The sequence below is a fragment of the Harpia harpyja genome, chromosome 5 (genome assembly GCF_026419915.1).
Source record: "Harpia harpyja isolate bHarHar1 chromosome 5, bHarHar1 primary haplotype, whole genome shotgun sequence".
Taxonomy (NCBI): Eukaryota; Metazoa; Chordata; class Aves; order Accipitriformes; family Accipitridae; genus Harpia; species Harpia harpyja.
The window spans coordinates 52,887,350-52,905,806 of NC_068944.1; the positions used below are offsets into that span (position 1 = coordinate 52,887,350).

The 18,457-nt window shown below is 41.5% G+C and overlaps 1 long non-coding RNA gene across 1 annotated transcript; it reads right to left on the bottom strand.

The window, feature by feature from the left end:
* Positions 1–1,064: 1,064 nt before the first annotated feature.
* On the bottom strand, positions 1,065–16,010 carry LOC128142227 (uncharacterized). Its single transcript, XR_008235316.1, has 3 exons — positions 14,668–16,010; positions 13,153–13,353; positions 1,065–1,244 (listed from the first exon to the last, which is right to left on the bottom strand). It is a non-coding gene; the product is annotated as an uncharacterized LOC128142227 (long non-coding RNA).
* Positions 16,011–18,457: the final 2,447 nt, after the last annotated feature.

The following is an 18,457-nucleotide window of genomic DNA, read 5'->3' on the forward strand; positions in this document are numbered from 1 at the left end:
AATAAATAGACAAAAATGTTCAAAAGATATTTCATGTACAAGAGGGCTTTATTTTTGGCCTTCAGTTAGCTTCTTTTTTCCTGGAGGATCGCCACAGGTACCACAACCTAGACCTAGCACACTCTTAAGATTTTTTTTTTTTCACAGTCCCACATTGGTACCCGTCAGAACGCACTTCACTGTTCAAAGTATACATCTCCAGATGACGAGTCATCAACATTAAGCTTTCCAGCCTATTAACATGTAGTATTTTGCCTCAGAAGAATGTACTGTAAGGGGAAACAAGCAGCTGGAGATTCACAAAGCTAAGCATGGCCTCACTTCTTACCAAATCCTCCTGTCGCCTAAGAACGAGAGTGCAAGCTCTTCTCTGGGGACAGGTCTCCACCTTGTCACACGCGTGCCTGTTTCCCACCTTCCATTGCCCAACCATTGGCCTGTGCTACCCTTAAGTGAAAACTAGCACTTTCCATGTTTTGTTTTATCCTGAATCTGGATGGGAAATGTGAATATTGAACACTTTCAGAGAGCAAACAATGCCAAGAAGGAGAGACGGTCCTTACTTTGTGACAGTTCATCTAGCCAGAGTCTTGCCATATGTGAGACACAAGGAATCAGGCTCCCTTATGACAACTTTCCTGGCTGTCCCAGGGAGATCCAATTGAATGCTGAGCTGATTTGAACCAAAAATAAGCTAGGATTGTTCAACAAATATTTTAATTTAGGGGGGAAAAAAAACCAAACACAACTTTTTTTAAATCTATATTTTTCCATTGAAAATAATTTCTGAAGAAACTTGCTGAATAAGAATACTGATTCACTGGGATTTTGTGAGGGGAAAAAAAAAGCAAGAGGGAGAGAGAAAAGAGCCGCATTGGATGTGGGGCTGGAGGGGTAAGTCATGAGAGAAAAGTGTTGCAGGGAGCTGCCAGATTTGCTGAAACCTCTGCTGGCTTGCCAGATGAATCAGACCACAGAATATTGAATTAGGAAGATTTATGACTGGGAATTTGAGGAAGTTACCTGCGATACAAAATATGTTATGTGAATGAGATCTCTTCTGTTCTATTGACAGAAGCGTATAATGAGCCGGGAGCCGGGTCCCCTCTGCATTACCTTCCTGGAGATGCTCTGTTTGACTGACAGCTGAGCTGGAGCGAGTCAGCCACAGGAAAAACAAGGGCAGCACACTCTCAGGAGCTACAGAGAAGTCTTCTGTGTGAAACTTTCTGAAACTTAGGAAGCTGAAAAGGAAAAAAAAAAAGTAAAGCAAATAATATAAACTTTCATTCTCCTCTTCCATCATTAAACTGACATACGCGCACACAGACACATGCAGAGGAGCCTCAGAGTCTTTCAGGCACCTGGGAGGGCTGGAGCAAAGGTCACGGAGTCCACATTTATTTACCCAGCATCTGCTGCAAGAAATACAAAAACGGTCCATTGGCATCTGGAAGCATGAAGAGCTATCAGGCTACTGTTTTCATAGAGGCTTCCAAAATACACTGGGGCACTAGATACTATCCTCATATCGTACCAGCTGGGATAGCTGGTTGCTCTAAAAAGCTAGCCAAAAATGCCTCCTATGTAGGGCAATCCACAGGCGACACGAAGGTGTCACAGCTGCCTCTGCAGCGCCTTTTTCAAACCCCTTCCCCGCACAGGGGCACGTGCCAGGTCCAGAGCAGAGCACGGGGCTCCTCTGCCCCGCACCAAGCAGCCTCACAGCAGGTGAGGGCACAAGGAGCCCACGGGGCTACCGCTTCTGTGCCGCATCCCGCACTTGGCAGCAAGCACTGTGGCTTGGCCAATAATATACTGTGGGTTTCATCACTCAAAGTGATTTACAGCAGCATAATTACTATCTCCACCTTATACATGGGCTTTTCCTCACTAGCCGCAGGGATCGGACATGGACAAAAAGCTCTGTCTCGCTTACAACCAGCACTTGTGCCATCTTTAAATTGCACAGTTGCAGAGGAGTGAGTCAGTTCCCTGAGTTCACACCTGCACGTGCAGGATGAGGAGGGCTACCTACCTGCTTTGCAATGCAAGCAGAAGCCAGACCAGGTGCTTCCACAGATTTATAACCCCATAGTTACATTCAAAGAGTGCATGGGATCTGACAAGACACCGGATAGCCTGCTGATACCTTTCATCTTAACTTCAACAACATCTCCTCGCAAAATTTTTATAATTATAATATTGTTTACTCAGACACTCAAGCATTATGGCTACCAGCTAGAAAGCACCTCCAATGTTTTATATAAGAACAAAATTAATCCAATTTCCCCCTTGAAACGATATTACCGTTACAGAGCCTTTGCAAAAAATGCTTGGCAAATATCTGTGAAATTGTCTTTTATAATATGACATATATAATGACACCGTGTTTCTCTTTGGGCAAATGTATCATGTTACCACGAGCAAATACTAACAATGCACAGATGTGAACGCTGCTGCGAACATCAATGCTGTCCCCTACAAAAAAAAACCCACCACATGAAGTACTCTATCTTCATAACTCTTACGGGTTTTATGCATTGCTGCCATTGGAAAAACAACAACATATTGAATGGTGCATTTTGAGACAGGATGAGTTTAGTAAGTCCACCTAACTTAACTTAACTTCACCGTATGACGATCTGGAGCCCTGTATCTATCTCCCGAATGTTACGGCGTGCATTACTGCTGGTGTAACAAGACAGGCAAAAAGGAGGAAGTGTGTTTTAACCGCAAAGTGAGAGATGTCTTCCTGATTTATTAATTATTATGTTGCATCCAGCATATTTTGCTACAAGAAATGTTACACACTCTTCTTTTTAAAAAAAAAAATATTTATTCAGTTGTTTCTGTTGTTCCAGGAAAGTGTAAATACATTGTACCCTACTATTTTATGTTTTTAAAAGGTGACCTATACTTTCCATTTCAAATGTGGTTTCTTTAATGAAAATATTGTAATGTCAGTCCATGCAAAGCAAATGCATATTAATATGCGTTTACATCTGTCTCATATTAATATTCATGCCTGAATCCACATCCCTACACAAAGCCAATTTTCTGACCATCTGTGTGATGGCTGGTGGATGCAATGAATAAATTTTATTTGTGAGGGGAGTGATAAATCATGTATCTTCAGTTTTTCACCCACAATCTCTCCTCTTAGGTGCTAAAATGTTTTCATTGTGGTTAAGAATTTTTAAGTAAACCAAACTGATTAACCCCTTAGCAGATCGTGTAGCTTCATTTCCCAGGTGAAAGTCCACAAAAAACATACAAGGTACAGTTATATGACTAAGAAAGAAATACCACAATTTTAGGAGTTTTAATTCTTGTCTTTTCTTCTAGGATTATTCCTGTCTCAGAATCACACTCAGTGCGATAATATAGGTCAAATTTCTCATACTGATGCTGAGGAGTACCTTAGTTTGCAAACAGCCTGACCGCTTGCAGTGGGCTTGTCTTTGGAGTTAAATAACTATTCAAAGATGATTGTAACCTGAACTTCAGTAAAAACTGTTTCACGTGGCTTTATTAGTGCTAAGGCTGGCTAAGTAACTGGCTGGGTACCAGCCACAAAAAAATGATTGCTAAAGCACCAACTCTGTATCAGCTTCTGAGGGTCCAGAGTACAAACTGACTCTGACTTTCTCTGCAAAACAAGTTTTCTCTGCTCCTAAATTCCAGAAGGATAAATTTTGACCTCAGTCACACCAATGTCCACCCGGAGTAACTTTTGCTGGTAGTGAGAACAGCCTTTTATCGGAGGGTTGTTCTCAGACAGTTCATAATGTAAATGTAATACAGTCCAAAACCACAACTACACAAAGCTAAATGCAATAACTTTCAGTTGCAGAGTGTAGATAAAAAAGATGAAAATTCTCAGCTAAGCTTAGGACCCAGGCAGCCGTAAGCCTGGGAGGATGATTAAAAAGACTTGCCTTCCAGTGCGCTCCAGCCCTGGCCACACTTTTTAAAGAAATCTTTTTGAACTATACCATTACCCAGACCCCTAAACACAAATATTTGCTTACTCAGAAGCATGAGATCTGAACAGACTCATTCCTGCCTCCTGCCTAAGCACTGCTGTAATTCGGAGAGATGGTACAAGAGGTACCGTGGCTTCCTCTCCAGCCGGCAAACAGACCACACCTAATGAACAGCAGCAGCAGCACTGGGTTTGTCCCTGAACGCACCAGCCCTGGGCACATTCACTGAAAGACATGCTGGGGTAAAAAGTGCCAGCACCAGTCTCCTTAGGCATGGTTAAAGCATTCACTTGAATAGCAAGAGACTTGTGTTTGAGTCTTTTTCCAGTCTGCAGTATTCAAACCATGGCTGCTACCACCCCAAGGGAATTCCCTATCTTTCAGACTGCTGACTAGTCTTCATCTATTTCTTTTGAATCAGCTCCTCTGAAGGACACATGTGCACACACAAATTTCAAATTAAAACAATTAAAACATGGGTTTGCCAATACAAGACTAAATTATTTCCTCTTACATCTGCAGTGAAGTCACTTCAATATCAGTTAACTGGAGTTGCAATGACACTGTTTGGCCTGGGATACCAAATTTTTTCCTTGAAGTTGGACTTCGCACATTTTTGTAGATACAGATTATGGAACCAGCAAAGAGGGCAGAGATCATTCTTTCCTCCCTCTAATGTAGGTCAAATCATGTCAGCAGCAAATAACCTACTTCTACCTTGACAACCCAGCCATAGGTAGTTTGAACATTATTGTGCACTGAACTGGAATCTGAAAAAGGAATTGTGAATGAGCTTCACACTTCATCAGCATAATTGGCAAGAAATTACTTGTAGTTCAAATAAAAACATACAATTGCTAAAAAAGAAACGCAAATAGCACTACAGAAAATAAGTAACGTAGTCAGTGAATCATCATTTCCAAGAAATCAGGTTTGTGAGGAAACCCTGGCTGAAAATATATTTACATCTAATATCCTTTTGTCTTAGTAAATTGTGTTCTATTTACAGTCCATCATATGGGAAAACAGGACATTTCCAGAGACTGTCAAATCCAGAAGTTTAAATCTTTATTCCTTCATTCCTCTTCAGGAGGCAAAGACAGAACAAAGTGGGAGCTGGCACCTTCCATCATGACCTTGCCACTCAGGGCCAGTAGTGGTCCTGAAAGAAATTGCTGTTCTCATGGGTGTCAAGGGACCTATGAGAAATGAGCTAAGTTTCATCAAAGTTCCCAGTGGAAAGCATCTGTATTACAGATACTGCTAGGAAAACTAATTGGTTTCCAGGACTAATGAAATTCATATGGAAATCTTGATCAAAACACTCCCTTTAGGTTTATGTTTAAACTGTGTAAATAAATATAATATAAAAATATCTAATATTTTATATTGATTCCTAATAAGTTTTAAAGCATAAAAATCAAATGGATATGTGTATCTTTTATCCACTTGGAAAAAACAAAATCCATTTCAAAACTGGTTTTCACTCCTCTTATTAGTTTCTTTAATTGCTCATATCTGCTGAGACACATGGAAACTCTCTTCTTCACAAAAGCAGCAAGGGTAATAAAACTCCTGATGTTCACAGGGGCTACTCACATGCCAGAAGATATGAATGTTTATAGATGCTTTATTAGGCTGAAATTTTAGAAAGGCAGAAATCAATTCTGTAATCAGAGGGGTCCCCAAATTGAGCCTAAAGTGGAATTTTCAAAAAGTCCCTGCAAATCCACTGTAATTGTACTGAAAACAGATGAAAGCTGCAGAAGCACCGTGGGACAAACTCCTGGTACCAACACGCTCCCAGAGGTCCCAGGACTGCATTCAGCTCCAAATACCCACCCTTTAGTAACCCTGTCACACTGTGCCCACAGCCCCCAAAGAAAATAAATAGTAGTAGCCTTGTATGTTCTAAGCTTCCAAAGATCATTTGTGTCCAAACACAAATAAAAGAATTATTCAGATAACATTTCCAGGAATGCCAACACAGGAAGGTTTTTTTCCCCTGGTGCTTTGGGCAAAGGGCATATGCACACTGTTATCCCCTCCAAGACCCTCTCAACAATTTCAGCACCTCTCAGTGAGACTAATTACAAGAGAAACAGCGAAGAAGCTGGTGTTAGATCAGAAATTCAAGCCCAAGTCAGAGAGCTTGATTCCTTCATTCCTATTCCTAACGCAAAGGCAGGACAAAGCAGGCGGTAAAGCTGTGCTCGTACTCCAAACCCTACATTTTCGTCTTGTTTGGTGTCAAACCACACAACACTGCTCGTAGAGGCCACGTGCTGAAGCTTCCACTGCATGGAAAGCCAGCTGTAGAGAGAGCTGCTGTCTGCCAAGCTCCTGGCTGAGCCCCCCTTGGTCAGTGCAGTCAAGCACAGCCTCAGACCCTGCAACCCCACGGTCAGTGTCCTCCAGTACTGGCACGGCGAGTCCAGCCCGCAGCCACAGAAGTGAAAAAGGAGAGTGCATTAGTAACATAATTCCTCTCAGGGCAATTGCACTTCTTTATAGCTTTTCTCCTCCCCAGTATCCTCGTGGGTTGTTATAGTCTCCCTGGAGAACAAATTTTAATTTTAAAAGAGCCTCTGGTGGATAATGTTGAGAAGAAAACTCTTCCCACAGGAGCTGCTGCACTTGCAGCAATAATATTCATCCTCAAGGCTGAAAATGCTGACAAGTTGAGGTAGGTGCTCTGTTTTGGCATGGGCTGCCCATCACCCCACCATCCCTATCTCCTGTCCAGTGTGATCAGTACCTATGAAGCTGCCCTAGGGACTGCAAAGACAGTTGAGGAGTTTAAAAGGCAGTTAGCTGAGATGATAAACTGCTAATTTAATTGTCTCATTCCAAGTAAACTATGTCTGCTGTGGGGAGGAGATTTTAAAGAGCAACTGGGAATTTCTGGGTTCCCACCAAGCCAATGCTGCATAAGTACACTGAAAAACCCACTGAGGGGACGACAGGTTGAAGGGAAAACCCTCATTGGCTTTCACAGGCTCTGAATCCAGTCTTTGCTATTGCTTCACATGTACAAATCTGCAATCATCCCCCTGTAAGTCTCCAGGATGCATTGCTACGAAATAGGGTTTAACTGGAAGTTTTCTGGCAAAGCAGTTGGAAAACACTACTTCATCTACACAAAAACTTTTCACGGAGTTTATCTGAGTCCCAGCAAAACTTCTGCCAGCAAATGCTTTTCAGCAGCAGGATATAATTTCTGGTCAAACTGAGAAAAAGGATGTTGTCTCTGCACTTGTGACGGGGACACCGGGAACTGCGCGAAATCCCAGCTTCCAGACCTGCTCTGCCTGACTCAGAAGAAAGATAGGCACTTTAAAAGAGCCTCAGAGCTGAATTTTTCATGCCCCAGGAGTGGCCTGGGGACTGAGAGTCTCTGCTTGCCTCACTGAAGATGTTTCAATCTCTATAAAAAAAAGGTGAATCTTCAAAAGTGGGAAATACTCCTTGAACCAGCGCGGGAGCGGCAGCCCCCGCTCTCGGCTGGCAGCCTGGCACTGCAGGTGCATGAAGGTGGGCTTCTCCCAGCCAGGCACAATGCCCTAAACACTTTTCACAGGCACACACATATGTCTCTTTCATTTTTCCCAGAAGAAGAAAAAACTTTGAAAAGTTTTTGTTGCACCCAGCACAGAACAGCAAGCTCCTTTCATCTGCAGAGGTCTTGCAGGCCAAGGAAGACTACCAAGGAGCTTGCAGACATGGGCTTCCCCTCTCACCTCCTGCTCCACCAGGAGATCCTGCCTCTTGGTGTGCTTGTATCTTCTTTCCGCTATGCTCTTTTCATTTCTGTGCTTTTCCTTCTCGCCATTTGATGTTTCCATCAGCTCCGACCCGTAGAGGGGGAAGGGGAGGATGAGCACCATCACTTCCCCTGGGCTACCACCGGCCAGCCCTGCTGGAGAAAGGAGCCCTCTCACATCCTGCACCTCTGCTCCACCTCCAAGAGACCAGAGCTAAGCAGCAGCCTCATCTACCCTGTCCCAACTATTCCCCTCAGCCTTGGTTCGTGCTTTTCTCTCGGGCGCCGTCTCCCTCCTGTTTGTCACACAGGTGCAAGGAATCTGAAGGGTTTTCAGGAATAGTTATATTAAAATGTTGCTGCAACTTAGAAATGGTTGGTGCTAAAATAAGACTGTTTCCAGGAGAAATAGCGGCACATAGTTTTGACCTTGTTCTGACTGCTAAGGTAGGCAAACGTTCAGTCGGCATTGCTTCTCCAGTTGAATAATAGATCAGGTAAAATACAGACTGGTGGGCTTTTGGAAAAAGGCAAAATTTAACTGCCAAAAAATGTCATTCTAAATGGAGAAGAGGGTGAAAATGAATAATGCTTCTCTGTGCATGGTCAAGATTTTAAACTGCATCTCCTCCTCTACTAGAAATTCTGATTTCTCAAAACTCTCATCTTGCCTCCGCCAGTTTTTCTTTCTTCCAACCCATTATCAGTTTTGTCTTCCAGCTCTTCACCACAGAGGCTCTGCACATGAGGACTCTGTGCCACCAGTCCGGTTTCTTTGACTATCCTTAGTGCTATGTCCATTTTGACTCCAGTCAGAAGTTCTCAGATGGAAAGTTTCACCATAAGAAAATGTAGAAAAACAGTCCATGTAAACGCACAGACCTCAAGAGTCTTTCAAAACTGGCTTCTTACCTGTATGGAGTCAACAAGCCTTATAATAGAACTGTACCCAGCTATGGTCACACTAAGATTTCCAATTTTTTAAATAAAATGTTTCTATTCTTTCTCAACAAAACTCTTCAGAATTTCTCTTCAGTGGAAAACACCCAGATTCCCTCTTTGTACTCCCCAAACCAACTTAATTATTTTTCCAGATCCTGGAATTTCACAAAGATGGCAAATACCCTCAACAAATCTGATCAACTAATTAACCCTTCCCTGCTTTTCCATCACTCACGATTCTACAGCACTAAACTCATGCTTGTGTCCAAGGAATTGTATTTTGCAAGGCTGCATTAAATGCATGAAAAAAGTTTGGAGAATTGTAAACTCTTAAAACTTTAAACCATTTAAACTCAGTCGGATACAGCTTGGGATGAGGATTCTCAGCTGTGGAGCTCACTGTTGCTCCACTCACTCACTGGACTGATGCCAACCTATGAACCAGCAGAAAATCTAGCTCGTAGTTACTGCACCTCCAGATGATCATCCAAATAAAGCCCAATCAGCAAAATAAAGCTTAATTTTTAATTCACAAACAAGAAGGTCTGCACTTTGAGAAGGGCCTGGTTGTTCTGAGCCTTGAAAGACATTCTTTATTTTAGATGTCCCTCATATCACGTCACTAGTTGCAAAATGATACTAATAAGAATCAGTTCTAGAACCAGAACACTTCATTTTTATTAGTCAGTATAAATGATCTCCTTAGTACCCTGCTTCTGACAGATCTCGGGTTTTCAGCTAATGCGCGCCAAAACCTGTCTCCCTAGCATTCAGCAATAACATCCTGAATAATCGCAGGAACTCATTTATCATTAAAAAGTTGTACCTCAAAATTGGCTGCCATATCATCTGGCATCTTGAAATAATTGTATTATATTTAACCCCTCAATAACTCAGCTACCTAAATCATTTCCAAATTGTATCTTCCCTTCTCCTAGGCTTTCATTAGACTCACAAATATTTGTGTCACTACGTGAGCTACAAGTTCCTTGGAACAAGCAGTCTTCCTTGCAATGTTATTGCCAGCTGATGCCAGAAGCAGGATGAGTGATTTGTTTGCTTTGTGAGGCTGGCTTTCATTGTCCTGAATTCAACACTAACATCTTGCTAATCCTGCATTTAAATCTACGGACACTAATGTGCCCCTTTTTGGATCTCCTCACTGAAGTATGAAAGGCTTAGAAAGGCTAACAATAATTTCTCCATCTGTAGGGCTCACAAAAAAACTGAGGATTAAAATCTTTGCGGTGGATAGGTTGTAAATTATGTATTTCTCTGGACACTACTATGAGTAATTCTGCTTGTCTTGGAGCGCTATGATCCAAAGTCTGCAAAAGATTAAAGGATGAATTTCCTTCTTGATTCATTATTGCACATTTTGTTCCTTTTTTCTTATGTTTCTACTCTGTTTATGTACTAAAAATGTTTTATTCGTGGATCCTTACATAATTGTCCATGACCGTGGCACAAGATACACTCAAATGCCTTGACGCTTCAAATATACATCTCATTTTATACTGTTTAGGATTACACAGACATTAACTGCGTCATGTTCTTTTATTCTGATAGTATGACATCAAAACAGTTAAGAGTCTACAAGTTCAAATTTTGCAGCATAATACTCACTTTCCTGTTGCAAAATGTACAGATGCAGGACTGGGCTGATTGCTCTAGAAGGCTCTGTTTGGGACTGACTTTTACCCTTTCTTCCATATCGACAAAGTTGAAAGGGTTGGGCAGGGAGGGCAGGGCTAAATATTGGAAATCTACATCAACATTTTCAAGGAATAGTAATATCTTTCATTGGCAGTTTTTCATGACACTGCCAATTATGATCAGAATAAAAGTTATTTTTGCCTGGGTAAGAATTTGCAGTGCAGTTGGAATGGCACAAGATTCTGCTAATGGACTCATGCAAATGTGTAGTCATAGCATACAATAAAACCTCTAATTAGTTCAGATATGACATTGCTCTCTATTCCAGTTTACTAGTAAAGTTAAGGGATGGTGTGTGCTTGTTTTGAATACATTAAACACTTTGTTCTGATTAGATTCTATGCACATTTCACAGAGGAAAATACATCTGCTCCATCAGTGATATAAAATGGGTATTTCCTCAGGGGTGTGTAAAGTGTGTATAAATCTCTGCATCTGCCTGAGATTTGCATAGATGCTGGTACATAGGTCACTTGTGCACTTAGTTTTCTTTGTGATCTGGGAGAAATGCTGGTTAGCTCTCAATGCTGTAATGAGATCATAGACATTTCTTGCTTACATGTGTAGAGCTTTATTCTGTTGTGCATAGGGCTCTATGTTGCATTACTGGTTTAGTCCAGTGTTTTTACGTATTTAGAATGAAAAGCTTACTTTGAATGGTATTACTGGCCAGTGTTTATGCACCCAGATTAGTTTCACCTTTCATGTTAAATTAATAATTCACATATTTTGTCCACCAATAGTAACAAGTCTGTATGTTGAAAATATTTGTCACAGCTCACAGAAAAGCACCCTTTTGTATAGCCTATTGTCTTGCATTAACTCACTTTTTTCTCAAGAAATTACCCCTGCAGCAATCCCCACTGTAAGCCATTAGTTGAGCACATCTGCCCACTCTAATGACTGCTCTAGTGTACACATACCTGACTGCCATCTAATTTAGACATCACCCATAGGACACTAACACTAATGTCTCCTGGGCCAGCTAAGTCCTGGATTATTGACTAGCTACAGTTATCACTTCATTTGGTCTTTGGAGGTGAACTAAGTGCACCTGAGGTCATAAATAGGTCAAATGATTATACAGCTTGCAGACAAACCACGTATTTTTGTTACTCTAATAAGAACCAAAAATATACTTTCTAATTTGTTTTGACAGCGAATCCAACTGCTTCGCCTTTATGCAATGTCCCCTTTGTGTAGCTATGAAAATGCAGCCAATTAGGCATAACATTCTTTTTCCGTATGAGCAGCAAGTTAAATAAATTGATGCCATTTAAAATTAACACAAAAAAAGAAAGAAAATTGGTGGCATCAAATATCTGATAATCAATCTTTTATTTTATAAAGAAAAGAAAAAGGAAGAAATCAGGGCTGCTATCTCTAATTAAAATAGTAAATAGAGATGTGATAAACAATGAGGGTTATGATTGCTGCCTATAAATACATTGGGGGGAGGTAAACACACGGAGAAGAAAGAGCTATTTAAGCTAAAGGAAAATGCTGGCATGAGAACAAATGGGTATAAATTGTTCCTGAATATGTAAGACTGGATTTAGAAGAACGTTTTGAGCCTTCAGAAAAGTGGGTTTCTGAACAGCCCTCTAATATTACAGTAGGGCAAAAAAATACATAATGGGGGTAAATTGGAGCTTGATAAAGAAATTCTATAACCTGTTTTCATCTGAGAACAAGGTACTGTATGCAGTAATCCAGGATTTCCCTTTCAGTCCCAAATTTGTGAAAATTGTGTTTGCACAATAAGTCAAATTCAGTTCTGTTGCAGAAAGCACAGCTCAAGAGATATTTGTGCCACTGCATATTTTTACACTGAAAGCAAATCCACTTCTCTCTAGAAAAGCAAGAAATCACCTTCTTCCCAAACCTAACAGACAAATTTGAGTTAATACCAGTTCCGAACTTGGCCCATTGTGCAGAAAATTCAAATGTTCACGTTTATAATGGAAGCTGTCCAGTACAGCACCCTTAGGGGTAAATACTCAATTGTAGCACGTAAATGTGAGAGAATGGAAAATTCTGGGTTTTCTTCTTCTGTGGACACTCATATACATACTAGTCTATACAACGCAACCTCCATTCCAGGGGAAAAAATGAGGTAGTAAGGACCGTATTAGGATGCAACCTGGATTTCAACAGCTGTAGCTTTATGAAAGAAGATAAAATATGTGCTTAAGAAACAATTTATTTTTGTACAAAAAAGGGAGTGGTTGAACATATGAACAAATGCATGTGAGTTTTCCTGTAAATCAGCAAATCTACACAACAGCTGAGTGGGCTTGATCCTATACAGCTCAAACGCCAATTGCCTTCAATGTGAGCTTGGCATTTCCAAACAATGTTTACAAATGGATCCATGCCAAGATGCCTGCATTAAAAAATGTAAGTGGATACCATATTATAAGATAACATTTTGATAAAAAAGTATAAAGATAAAAGAAAAATAATGTACCAACTCTTCTGCCTCTTAATTTTTGTTTGTTTCAGGGTAAGAAGAAGATACATGGTTTTCATAACCAAGTTGCTACAAAAACCTGTATTACAGCAAAAAGGTCAGTGCTACAAAGCAATGTCTTTCCCTTGCCAAGTGTGTTACTTTCACCTGATGTTATCAGCTATTGTGCTGAACATTGTGTAAAATCTGGGGAAAAGATAATCATTTTTACATATTTCTTTTTAGGTGTTTTTCATTGCATGAAGGGTCATCAGCGGTCAGCCCCTCACCTGCCTTCGAAGCTGGGTGAAAGTTGGCGACTGCTGAAGTACCGGCACGAGGGGGGATGAAGGCGGCAGCTGCCTGTTCCACTGATCCTCGGGAGAGCCAGATAAGATGTGTTGAGACACGCAGGAGCCGCTCCAAATGTGCAAACCTCCCTTGCTCTCATCACACGCAGCAAGTACCACAATAAACGGGGAGTGATGAGGCTTTAAAAAAAAAAAAAAGAAAAGAAGAAGAGGAGTAATATTGTTACAAATAGCAGCGTCATCCCCAGAGTACCACTGCAGCTCAGAGAACTGTTGTTCTGGGAATGGCTCTGCTATTAGTACTAAAAATTAAGCAGTCTCACTAGATGCGGCTAACAGTTTTTAAACTGTCAAAGTGTTTCATATACAGTATCTCTGTTTCCCAATTCCATTTCCTCATTAACAAAGCCGGAAAAAAAAAATGACTGCAGTAATTAGTTCTCCTTCAGCTTTTTTTTTTTCCCTTCTAATTACACTGGCTCCCCTCCCCCTGCCTGTATACATCAAAAAATTTCACCAGCTTGTGGGGGGAGATTTATGCAAGCCCTTGCTAAAGGATCAGGACCAGTGTCAGAGCAAGAACTGAGTCATTCTTTCTCCTACACAACAGGAGCACCAGAGATTCAAACCTATTCCTTGAACACGGGAACACTGATTGGAGCCAATGCAGTGGTTCAGCATCCCTAACCATTTGTACTGGTTCTGGCTGCGATAGAGTTAATTTTCTTCATACTAGCTGGTATGGGGCTATGTTTTGGATTTGTGATGAGAACAGTGCTGATGACACAGGGATTTTTTAGCTATTGCTGAGCAGTGCTTACACAGAGCCAAGGCCCTTTCTGCTCCTCACCCCACCCCAGCGAGGTGGTGGTTGGGCACAAGGAGTTGGGGGGGGCACAGCTGGGACAGCTGACCCCAACTGACCAAAGTGATGTGCCATCCCATATGACGTCATGATCAGCAATAAAACTGGGAGGGTGGAGGTTGGTGGGAGCTGCTCTTCCTCCTTGTTTTTCTTGGGGGGGGGGGGGGTCCCTCTCTTTTTGTTGGTTTTTTTTCCTTTTTTTTAATTATTAAACTGTCTTTATCTCAATCCAAAAGTTTTCTCACTTTTACCCTTCCGATTCTCCCCCACATCCCACTGGGTGGGGGGAGTGAGCAAGAGTCTGTGTGGTGCTTTGCCGCCTACTGGGGTTAAACCACATCACCATTCCCAGGGCTTTGCTCCTTGCCAATACCCTGCTTTTTCCCCCAGCCACACTCTGCTGCTGCTGCGGACAAAGGCCGCGGCGATGAAAACCGATGCAGGGAGTACATCGGCACCTCCATCGGCTCCTGCCTTCCCACACAGCTGCAGTAGCAGGTGGGCATGGGACAGCTACACACTTGCCAGCATGTTTTTTTGCATGCAGACTCCAGGCTTGATAAGGCTTTTGTTAACACCAAGGTGAAATAAGGCTAATGCCCCTTCATCAGCACTTTCCCCAATCTTACCTTCCTTTCTTGATCTTCAACCACAAAAATGCCTGTTCTTCAGACACTACTTTGCCACTCAGTATTTTACAGGGGAAGAAAGAGAGAGGGAAGAAATTGTTATTATTTTACAATTACCTTTACAATACAGTAAGCACGTGCAAGGTGAAAAGCTGAGCAACGACAGAAGTACAGCTACAGCTGCCGCCTGCGCCTCAGATCCCCTGTTCAGCCTGCGCTCATGCAGCCTGTTGGTTTGACTTCCCAAAAAATCCCATTTAAGTAATTACTTACAAAAAAAAGCTCATTTGCCAAAAAAAGGCTCATTTGTACCGCACAACGCTAGATTCATTTGATTCCACCAACTTAGGAGGTTTGCTGCATTGCACGGACACCTATGTGACAAACCAGCCGTCTCTCTCACTAACACATACGCATAATGTGCACCTGCGAATCCCATCTCTCCTTTGTGCAATAAATGTATAGCATTAAAATATAGGCATCTCCCAGCATTTTTAGAAAGGCCTCAAGTCCAAAAGCTGAACTAATGAGATGATGCCTGGCTAGAAAAGTCTTTGGTGCTATTTCATTATTAGCCTGATTCTTGAGAGGGACAACAGGAGTCCCAGCCTGCACTAACTGCATAAATTATCTTAATGGGAGTGATGTCTGTACACTCAAAACTGGATTTCACACAAACTACTTTCACCGAGGCCAGCCAGGCACTGGACGGTTTGACAGCTGTTTAATGGATTGAGCCACTTTTCATCTGGTAACTAAATAAGGAATAGTTCCACATGACATTATTAATTCTCTGAGTGTCCTATTAATTTCTCTACTTTGCTGTCCTGCAAGTGCTCAGCCCTCCTCTCCACTCAATAAATGTCTGGAGAGCAGACAAATTGCCACTGTTTGTGCGGACTGCCAGAGGATGCGGGGACCACAGCAGAAGTGCTCTCTGGCATCCTCATCTGCACGTGAGGGCTTTTCTTTCCGCCTCAACGTGCACAAGAGTGCACCCGAAAGCAGCCCCCCTTCAAGAGCAGATGCAAGACAAGGCTTTTGCTCTGTCCCCAGTCGCCGCTGGGAGAGCGCAGACAGCCCCGTTTCAGCCCGTGCCTCCGGTTCTGCCGTCTTCCCCTGCCTTCTGGGGCCTCTTGCCCAGGGAAAAGGGAGAGGAAAGGAGAGAGGTCACAAAGGACATCTCCAGGGAACAACAAGACAACCCTGCGAGCGTGCCTCAGCCTGCGCGGAGCCCTCCTTCCCGTCCCACGCCGGGGCGGTCACCGGTCATTCACTTCCACTTACAGTCACTGTACATGTCTTCTGCTGCCCTGCCTCCAGGTATGGTTAGCCAAGTTCTGTCTTTGGGCAAAAGATGTGACAGAAAGTATTAGATTTCAATAGAAAAGCCTCTTGATTGAGTTTACTGTGAAACTTTTAAAAGTTTTTGGAGGAACAGTCATGCAACTGAAAGAACTGACCTCTTCTAACATGGAATATCCTCAGTTTACCATTGGCTTTGGAAACATCTTTCTAGGAAAGTTACAGATCTGAACTTAAAAAATGCAGATCTTTCAAGAGAAATACATGGTTTATTTTATTTTCAGTTTATACCCCAGTTTTATTTAAACAGGGTCTTACAATAATACTGTTGTTTTGAAATCCTATGTACATCTCAGCTCAGCAGTGCAAAGTAATTTAAAGAAACATTATTATACATATAATGATACAATCTTTTAATAGTATTTAGTTCAATAAACAGCAAAAACTAAATCTAAGATCCCAATATTATTAGATGCATAAATCTGCACCTGTCATGCTCTAAGCTCCAGCTCGGTATGCAGAATTCTGCACGATCAGGATTTTCTAAGACCTGAAAACGGAGCATTTTTCTCTTCAAATTTTGATATCATAAAGAAACAAGTGATTTTAAAAATGTGCTAGGTTTTGCTCTTCCCTGCACTAGTGAAAATCTAGAGTAACATGAAGCGAGTTTCATCATCCAGGACTTTCAGAGCAGCTGGGAGCAGAATGTACCTAGTTGTGCATGTTACCTTGTCTCATCACTGAGGATTTTTTAGCGTTTTTGTACTTGTCTGTTTCCGAAATATGCATTTTTCACTTTTTGTTTACAAAAGAAATTTGAATAACACAGTTGTTGAAGTTTCTTTGCCCATTTAGATTCAAGCATTACCACTGGTGGTATCTGCACTCCACCAGAAGTAACATGTTTGGTCAAGGATAGAGGAGCAGAAAGATAATTCTGTTTTTTTCCCCACAAAACTCAAGAGGAGATCATTGGGAACTAAAAACCTATCTTCCTCCCCTGGTGTGAGAACTACAAAGCTCTCCAACTGTGATTAATGAGAGGTCTGGGCTGGAGCCTATAGTGATGACAACAGGTTAGTGAACAATAAGGAAATGAGCTTATGAAGTAGAAAAGTAATTCTTCTGGTGTATTTCTCAAGCTGCACACACCACACCTAATAAATAGCTAATCTAAGTGAGAATGCTTCAGGAGATGTTGCCTTTCTAATCACAGGAACGCCGGGTATCTTCACAATATCTCATGCTCCATATTTGCTCACCATCATTACACCTTCACTGTGAGATTTAACTTTCTTCTGTCCCATCAAGCAGCCTCCCAAATTTATCTTTATTCTTCACTTCACATCACTTGCCATTCTCAATAATCCAGTCCCCAAAGTCCAACTAGCGGCCTGGGGCTCAGGTCCAGTCCATAGGTATTTTCCATCCAACCTGCTATATCTTTCCTAGACAGGACAGGGATGGAGTTTCAGGCAGCAAACACTGTCCAAACAGCAAGAATTATCCCCCTGCAACTGCCAAAGAATAATAGAGAGCTCTAGGGTGTAAAGGATTTGCCTTTTCTGTCTCCATGTTTCCTACTGGGTCATGTAATTTGGGGAGGCAAAAGATTTCTGTGGTGTCTAGACCATCCTAAAGCAGGGTGATAGCCAAAGAGACAGATTTGTGTACAGAAACAGATCCGTAACTCCTAATTCCCTTAGTGGTTTTTGATAGCAACACCTTGTCATATACTTCAGTTATTTGTAGCAAAGAAGTAAATATAAATTATGTTCCTAGACAACAAAGTTCCCTTTTTGGCTACATTTAAATTAGTTGTTGCAGTTGCATTCCACTTTGGACACGTCAGTCACTAACTTAAATTCTTTTGTTTGTTTGCCTGTGGACTGGAATGAAAAACAGTAGCTCAAAGAGGAGACCAAATTCTGGTTTTGATAACAGAATTCTGAAATAAGCCAAGATTAGAATGTGACCTGTGGGTTGTTTTTTTATTTTATTTAAATAACACCCTACTGCAATTTCATTCAACCATATTGATGTAGAATTGTCACCTTTTCTTCCCTTTGTTTTGTCTTTCCTCTTCCTAACCCTCAGCCACAATAACTCCACCTTCTAGGTGATGTCTTAATGAAATACAACTCTGTCATTCCAAATGTACTTCCCATTCCAAGCAGATGCTTCTAGTTTCAGTGATCTTACTAATAAGAGTCTGGCATCTGTATAAAACTGGCTGTAAAATATTTTTCATCCTTGTTTTCCTTTTGTCACAGGTAGCATTTGGAAAAGCTGGACCATCCTAACAAATTTTGATAGCCAAATACCCCTCCTATGTCACTGCTTGAATATTGATCTCTTTAGGCTCTTATATATATCCTCTATCTATTCTACACTTAAGCAAAGTCAGCAAAGCTTCCCAACAACCACACCATAATGAATCCCATTACCTTAATTAAAACCCTGCCTTTCTGTAACTTTTTAA